The following is a 9,374-nucleotide window of genomic DNA, read 5'->3' as shown; positions in this document are numbered from 1 at the left end:
GTGAGGTTTTTTTGTTTTTTTTTTTTGGGGGGGGGGGGGGGGAGGAGTCTCAAACTGACCAATCAGAATCTCCCTCTGTCTGCGCGTGGAGGAAGCGCAAGGGGCTTGACTGAGGAATCACGAGAGAGGACGGAGTGGTAGCGCGCGAGCGGAACTGGAGCGGGTGGGGCAGCAGAAGATGACGTCAGGGGTCATGGAAGTCCCTAATGAATGGCTCTTTATTGGACAAGGGTGTAACATGGAGTATTACTGGGCACCCTATAGCCTGTAGTGTGCATGTAGGGAGTAGGGAGCTGCATTCCAAATAACACCCTGTTGCACATTTTAGCAATTGGATGTAGGAAGCAGAATCCCGAATGACTACACTTAGGTATAAAATACTGCCTCGTGCACTCCATGTAGGGAACTAGTAAGTCCAATCATTTGAGATTTGCCCCATTTTGTTCTTTAAGCTGACATTCAAGATGGCTATATCGCAAATCATTCCATAACGCCTACACAGTGCACAAAACTGTGGCTCTTACATCCTACGTAGGGCACTAGACGTCCAATTACTTGGGATTCACCCCAATTCTTCTAGCTTGTATAGCCTTCAAGATGGCTGGGTTTCAATTACCTTCATAACCCTTACACTGTAAAATTCTTAGGATATGAAACAATGGTTCTTACATTTAGGAATGTCCCGTTTTCATTCTTCCATTTTTCCATTGTCATGTGGACACTTTTAGGCAGCCCTAGAAAGCCCTTGACAGCTATTGAGAGCGCTTGATATCCCATCCGTCCACCACTGTCCACCTTAAGCCACTGTGCGTTCTTGTCGACCAGTGTGTCTTTGTCCGCCATTGTCCACCACTGTGCGTAATTGTACCCCATTGTCCACCACTGTGCGTAATTGTACCCCATTGTCCACCACTGTGCGTAATTGTACCCCATTGTCCACCATTGTATGTAATTGTACCCCATTGTCCACCATTGTATGTAACTGTACCCCATTGTCCACCATTGTGCATAATTGTACCCCATTGTCCACCATTTTGTGTAATTGACCACCATTGTATGTAATTGTTCCCCATTGTCCACCATTGTGCGTAATTGTACCCCATTGTCCACCATTGTATGTAATTGTCCACCAATGTATGTAATTGTACCCCATTGTCCACCATTGTATGTAATTGTAACCCATTGTCCGTAATTGATCACCATTGTATGTAATTGTTCCCCATTGTCCACCACTGTATGTAATTGTACCCCATTGTCCACCATTGTACGTAATTGTAACCCATTGTCCACCATTGTATGTAATTGTCCACCATTGTGCGTAATTGTACCCCATTGTCCACCATTGTTTGTAATTGTACCCCATTATCCACCATTGTATGTAATTGTACCCCTTTGTATGCAATGGTACCCTATTGCCCACCATATGAAGCACTTCTATAAGTCTTTCTGGAAAAGGGCGTCTGCTAACTGCTGTAAATTTAATAAAACAAGCAATTTAAACTCGTTAGTATATTCCATAAATAAAAGTGCAGTAATCCGTGTACATTATATGGTTTGAAGTTGATCAAATCCAGGTTTACATTAGTTAGTCTTCTTATGCGTAAATGTACACACACACTTTTCCCTCCCCGAATTTACAGGACTTTCATGAATACCAAATTTCTTTTGTAAACTCTCGTACAAAGCTTTTACGAATAAATCTGTTTGGCTTGATAAACGAGGCTCACTGTGTGCATATTATTTTTAATCTTCAAATGTTTGAAGATGTACGTTTAGACTTACCTAACTTTTACACCAAGTTTTTTCTTTGCCACTTCATAATAAAATGTCAATTTTAGGAGGAGATGAACAAAAATACAGACAGCATGAGTGTTATCGCACTCAGCCTAGGTAAATTACAGAAATGATAGAATTACTGAATAAATTAATTCATGCAGTAAGCACTTTATCCTTGTCAGGACACACGGAGAATCTGTGAAACACCACACTGACTGTAACCCAAGCTCAGCATTGAACCCAGGACCCTGGAGCTGGGAGGCAGCACAAAAAGCCACACTGTACCCCTTCATTACAGCGACTGATTCCTGACAAATTTAACACACATTCTCTCTGAAGTGAATCTCTACGTGACAGCGCCACCCAGTGTTCAAACTAGGAACCTCATGTTGTGGGCCAAATTTAATTTAGCCTCTCAGGCTTGAACATTATATTACGACTTAATGGCTCATAATTAAAATCCTAATCATAATTAAAGTCTCCTCACCAAATAAAATGTGCTCTTGTTAACAAATGAACGGCCTCCTTTTATGACAAGAAACACTGAATCTTAAAACTTGTGCTGCTCTTAAAATGCTGCTTTAATATTTTAAGAAATTCTGCACTTACTCTAAGTTTGATTCCTTATGTTGATGCCAATGTGTCCTTCCCCCACCCTGATCAACACAGCAATTAATCTGTGAAACCCAGAACTGTAACTTCTGGATCCTGAGTCAGAGAAAAAGACATGTGTAAAGGATCTCCTAGCCCAGAGGTTCCCAAACTTTTCCAGGGCAAGGCCCCCCAAATGGCATTAACATTTGACCGAGGCCCAGTTTTGCAAGATGTCTTTGTCTTTAATTTATTTATTCATTTTCATATGGTTCATTTACATGTGATTCATTTACGTATGATTTATTTTCATGAGATTCATATTCATGAGATTCATATTCAAGTGATACATTTTCACGTGATTCATTTTCACGTGATTCATATTCATGTGATTCATTTTCATGTGATTCATTTTCATGTGATTCATTTTCATGTGATTCATTTTCATGTGATTCATTTACGTATGATTCATTTACATGTGATTCATTTACTAATTTGCTTCTCTTTAAATCCAGTTTTAGACTGTAATATTACAAAGATCTTTCCAGATTATTACTTGCTACAGTGTATGAGATAACCCCAGTAAAATTGGCTGAAGTCTATAATATAATTTGTTCACCATGTTAGGTTTAAATCCTCTAAAAACAGATTCGCAATTAAATAACATTACATCCTTCAAAGCATTGGCATGTTCTGCTTACTCTCACAATCCTCCAAACTCCCACACCCAAAGTCTCCATAAACAAATGAGACAGCAGTGTATCCTACAGAAACCGAATGTTGTCCACAATGTGAAAACAACTCAAAGATGTCTTTAAAACACATTCAAAATACAGACTTCTGAATATACCCCCCCCCCCTTTAATTAATAATTACATCTCACATCTTTACATTAGGAATTGATTGTGTGTGTGTGTGGTTGTCTGAGAGTGAGAATTTATTTTTCACACCAAATTGTTGAGAACCCACGGGCGCCCCTGGCGGCCCCCACTTTGAAAACCACTGTCCTAGCCAACATGTGTGTGTTTTGGCCCCAGATAGGGCACTGGAATGATTTACATACCCATTAATTTAAAAAACAAAAACAAACAAACAAAAAAAAAAACACCTGTTCACAAGCGTTTTTCTTTCTTTCTGCATATAAGTGTAAGGAAGAGTACATAATTATAATGAATCAGCAAAAAGACATCTTTCTGTATTTAGAATCTGTTTAAACTGTTTTTAAAAAAATATGCTCTTATTGTAACTGATTTTATTGCAACAATACTATAATACTTATAGTATAAGTCAATATATGAATACTTTTATATTCATTTAAGTGTTTGTTTGATTAGGACAGCTGAAAATATTTTGTCTAATCGATCCGTTGAATTTAGTTCACAGAGTGGCAAAAGAACAAGCTCTGTGTTAAAGCACTGATATATATATATATTTTAAATGTAGATGTGATTCGTATAGAAACATATTTTTGTGTTGGTGTGTTAAGTATGGGAGGAGAATAAAGCAGTAGTAATAGTAATTTTTTTTATAGCCTGGAAGGTTGATGTAATGAGCTCTGGAATTGTTCTGTTCCATCGTTGTGACATCATAGATGAAGCAGGGGGTAAAAAGAGCGTAGAACAGAAACGAGTTACAGTGTTTAATTGAATTTGTCTAACAGACAGGCAGTTTAACTGCGTTTAATGGTGAGTTTGATCGAGTTCAGTGCTACAATGCAAAATTTTATGAGTTTAGCTCGCTCTTGGGCTGGAGATTTTACACTGCGACTCCTGGTGTATGCGACTGGAGCTGCAGCAATGGCCACAGGAGTTTATTATTTTATTAAGAAGCGTCCTGGCAATGGTTAGAACAACTCTCACCCAAGGTACACCATCTCTCTGTCTCTTTCTCTCGCTAGTAGAAAGAATTAGACTTCTATTAGTGGGAAATTAATATAGTATGTGTGTGTGTATATATATATATATATATATATATATATATATATATATATATATATATATATATAATGATAAATAGCTTATTTTTGTTCATGCAGGTTCATGTGATTATTTTTTAAAGTACTTACCTATTTTGTATTCAGACCCAATGCAGACTAAAGATATTTCTTCGCCGGATTTAAGCTTGAGGTCTGATGAGGATGCACTCAGCGTCACACGCGGTGACGGAGCCGTCCCTGAGGTACTCCCCAAACCACAATCATATATAAAATTGTGAATGCAATCAATTCAAGAACAATAAATATATAAAGATTTTTTTATATATATATATTTAAAAAAAAAACCCAAACATGGATTGGCACCCTGTCCAGGGTGTACCCCGCCTTGTGCCCGATGCTCCCTGGGATAGGCTCCAGGTTCCCGGTGACCCTGAAAAGGATAAAGCAGTATAGAAGATGGATGGATGGATGGAAAAACCCCAAACAAAAAAAAACATGATTGTAAAGATTTATACACCCACACACACAAATTTCTTATTATAATATTGTAGCAATAAGAGATGAATATGTAAAATACATTAATAAGATATGGCCACTGGAGACTAATGAGACTTGTTTTCACTCAGAGCATCCGGTTGTTTAATGGAACGCTGGTTATGTTTTGTATTTAAAATGTATATTTAAGATGTTATTGCCAGTAAATAAATGTTAACAGCTTTTCCCCTGGTTCTCTGATGAATGATTAAATGATGTTTTGTTAAAAGAGATCTGGGGTCTGTATCTGCTTCAGTGTCTTTGGTGTCTGGTTATACAGTAAAGTTAATATATTATTATATATAATAATATATATATTATTGTAATAATGTTTTACTTTCTATTATAATATTGTAGCAGTGATTTGTTACAACTTTACATATTTAATAAGCATAAAAAAACACATTCAGCCAATGAAACAGCTATATATACATATAATAAGACATATAATAAGTGTACGTTCAGAACCCTTATATAATTTAAATTCTCCCTGAAATTAGCCTCCCAGCACTGAATAGTTTCCAAGTTTAATGAAAAAATTGGGATTGATGCAGCTAATAATTTTAGATTAGCTAGCTTAATGCTTTGAGAACGGTTATAAATGCTCCTACAACTTTATAAAAACAAATGTTTCCTTAAAATGTAGAAATTGTCATTGGATCTTTTAAGAAAAGTTTGCATAAAATGACAGACTAACCGATGAATATATGATTGGATGTTTTGATAAAATACACAGTTGGCTGTGGGAATATCCGCCACTGTAAATTTTCAAATTGAAGAGTTTGACACTTGAGGGTGGAGGAAATGACGTTTGGTTTTCCATTACTAGGTTAAACCAGAGTATTTAGTTTGTCGTTTTTTGGGGGGAAAGATAGGAAAATTGGTTTATACATAAAGTTTCCTCAGAATTCTGATGAACACAATGTTCCCATGCTATACATTGTATTGTAGACGATATGGCCCTGCAGTGTAATTTAATGGACTGCATGCTACAAACACGTGATGAAAATTTGTCTGAAACAAGACAAGTCAGGACATTTAGCTGTGTCTGGAAACCTTTTCAATCTTCTACAACAACCCAATCCCTCTGCATCCCATTCTTCCTGTGTTGTCAGAACATTTAGTGTCTCCACCTGCTACATGGATAACATTAGGAGTTCTATACTATATACCCAGTGCCCTCCACTAATATTGGCACCCTTGGTAAATATGAGCAAAGAAGGCTGTGGATATTTGTCTTTATTGTTTAACCGTTTGATCTTTTGTTTAAAAAAAAAAAATCACAAGAATACTCTGATATCATGGATATCAAACAATTGCAAACACAACACAGGTTTATAAAAATATCTTTGTTAAATATAGGTGTGCAACAATTATTGGTACCCCTATGAATTCATATGAGAACAATATATTTGAAGTATATTCCCATTGATATTTAAAAATTTTTTAGTACACCTGGGTGAATAGGAACAGGAAATTGTTCAACCATAACTTCCTGTTTCACAGGGGTATAAATATGAGGTAACACACAGGCCGAATTCCTTTAGTCGTTCATAACAATGGTTAAGACCAAGGAATATAGCTGTGATGTGCGGCAAAAGGTTGTTGAGCTTCACAAAATAGGAAGTGTCTATAAGAAAATAGCACAAGCATTGAAAATGCCCATTTCCACCCTCAGGGCAATAATTAAGAAGTTCTTATGTTATAAATAGACCTGGAATTGGACGTGTGTCTATATCGTCTCAATCACTGTGAAGAGGATGGTTTGAGTGGCCAAAAAATCTCCAGCGATCACAGCTGGAGAACTGCAGAAGTTAGATGTGTCTAAGGGTCAGAAAGTCTCCAAAACTACAATATGAAGTCGCCTACATCACCACAAGTTGTTTGGAAGGGTTTCAAGAAAAAAGCCTCTACTCTCATCCAAAAACAAACTCGAGCGTCTTCAGTTTGCCAGACACTACTGGAACTTCAAATGGGATCGGGTTCTATGGTCAGATGAAACCAAAATAGAGCTTTTTGGTGATAAACACCAGAGGTGGTTTTGGTGCACACAGAGGGATAAGCCATATGGAAAAGTACCTCATGCCCACGGTTAAATATGGTGGTGGCTCTTTAATGTTTTGGGGCTGTTTTTCTGCCAGAGGACCTGGACATTTTGTTAGGATTCATGGAATCATGGACTCAAATCAAATATCAACAGATATTAAATGAAAACCTGACTGCCTCTGCCAGAAAGCTTAAAATGGCGCATGGTTAGATCTTCCAGCAGGATAATGATCCAAAACACACATCAAAATCAACACAAAAATGGTTTACTGACCACAAAATCAAAGTCCTGCCCAGTCCCCTGAACTGAAACCCATAGAAAACCTATTGGGTGAACTGAAGAGGAGAGTCCTCCAGCGTTTGAAGGATCTGGAAAGATTCTGTATGGAGAAATGGTCTCAGATCCCTTGCCAAGTATTTGCCATATATTCCTCATCAGGCTTTATAGGAGAAGACTCAGGGCTGTCATCTTTGCAAAGGGAAGTAGCACAAAGTATTGACTAAAAGGGTGTCAATAATTGTTGCACACCTATATTTAACAAATATATATATTTGGGGTAAAATTCTGGGTTAACCCTGTTCCCTGAGAAGGGAACAAGATGTTGCGTTAGCTGAACGCTGTGGGAAGTGCGTAACCGGTATCTGAAGCTTGTATAGCATCATGCCTATTTATAGGCCTGCCTTGATCAGGTAACGTGTCAATTAAGAGAGTCGTGTGATATATAAACGACACCTGTGAACCGCGCCATCAGCCTCTATTATCTGAAGCGAAGACGCAATTCACAGGCATGCCCCAGTATGACAAAGTTACACAATGTCTCATTCCCTTCTCAGGGAACAGGGTTACATGCGTAACCCAGATGTTCCCTTTCAAAGGGACCTCCACGTTGCGTTAGCTGAACGCTGTGGGAACGAGAGTACCCACTCCGTCATACTGAGGGTACGGCCTGTTCAAAAAGATCCGAGTCTGAAGGTCACTGTAAGACACTCGAGCCAGGTCGGGAATGTATATCCAGGCTGGACAAAGTCTTCGAGGAGGCGACCCCCCTAGTGGAATAAGCCGTTATGCCCAGAGGCGTAGCGAGACAATGCGCCTCATAAGCGACAGAGATTGCTTCCACTATCCAATTAGAGACGCACTGCTTCAACACAGTGTCACCTCTACTGTCGCCGCCCAAGCCGACCAGCGGCTGCTCTGACTTACGCCACTGGCTGGAGCCGTGGATGTAAGTACAGAGAGCCCTTACTGCACACAGTCGGTGCAATTTCTCTTGTTCTGGTTTGAGGAACATAAGAAAGCAGAAAGCCTGCAACACTACTGGCTGGGTTGCAGATGTAGGCACTTTAGGAATATAATCAGGCCTAGGATACAGGAAGTGGTTTTAGTGCCTTGGCTAATCCAGGGGTAAAGTCAAGGCAGGAAGGGGCAACAGAGAGCTTGTCTGCCTGACATTTTTTCTCTCTTTTATGTGCCTTGCTCTGCCATTCAGAAAATGCCTTCCAGTCAGACAAAGACTGTGCTTCTTCTTCTTTTTTTTTTTTTTACTTTTAGGAATATCTCTCTTCTTTGCTTCCAAATTAAATTTCTGTTGTTCTAACTGTCTGAGACCAAAACTACCTTTTTTCTAGGAAACCACATTCTTTAACCCATACATCATATTGGTTCAAACATCCTTCCCCATAATTCACACGCATAAATGTGATATTAGGATCAACATATGAGCACCCTGTACATACCAAAGCATGCGTCACAGGATATGCTTTGCTCCATGTCTTTCCCATATATATATTTTTTTTAGCTTCTGTAAGTTTCAAAGTTTTAATTAATTTAACGTGCTAGGAAAATCAAGTGAATATGTATTCTCGTGCAAAGACAGAAAAGGTTCAAAATGTGTGCCAAATCTCTAGACATTCAATTAATCATATAACTTAATAGAGCAAACCTTAAGAATGTAAAAGAGTTTACCTGTGAGGGCGAGTCCGCAAACAGCAATTTGGTAGGACTTACAGTTTTCTCTTCCCTTCTTTTTTTAAAAATAATTTCTATTTTTTATTATTATTATTTTTTATCTACGTAAAATTTACTTGTGCGTTAAATTTTGTCAAATGTATCATGTACCGCTGGTATGATGGAATGAGTCAGTGGGGCATGCCACTTGATAATAACCCGCCGCAAAAATACTGCGCCTCATGCGCTTCTTAATAAGTACGCTCTTTACTTATTTATTGCTCGAACCGGACTCTTTCCATTAGCAAATATTTTTACTGTTATTATCTCTCTCTCTCTTATATTGTGTATATATATATATATATATATATATATATATATATATATATATAGATATATATATATACACACACACACACACCCGTCGGTATATATCTTATTTTGAAGCTGTGATCTAAGAAACACCAATATCTCTGCCGTCACAGAGGCGAAGTTCCTGGACCGTCTTATAAGAAATCGCTCCATGTAATACTTCTCTCTCAA

Source organism: Ictalurus punctatus, chromosome 1, assembly GCF_001660625.3.
Source record: "Ictalurus punctatus breed USDA103 chromosome 1, Coco_2.0, whole genome shotgun sequence".
NCBI classification, from domain to species: Eukaryota; Metazoa; Chordata; class Actinopteri; order Siluriformes; family Ictaluridae; genus Ictalurus; species Ictalurus punctatus.
This window is presented reverse-complemented; position numbering follows the sequence as displayed.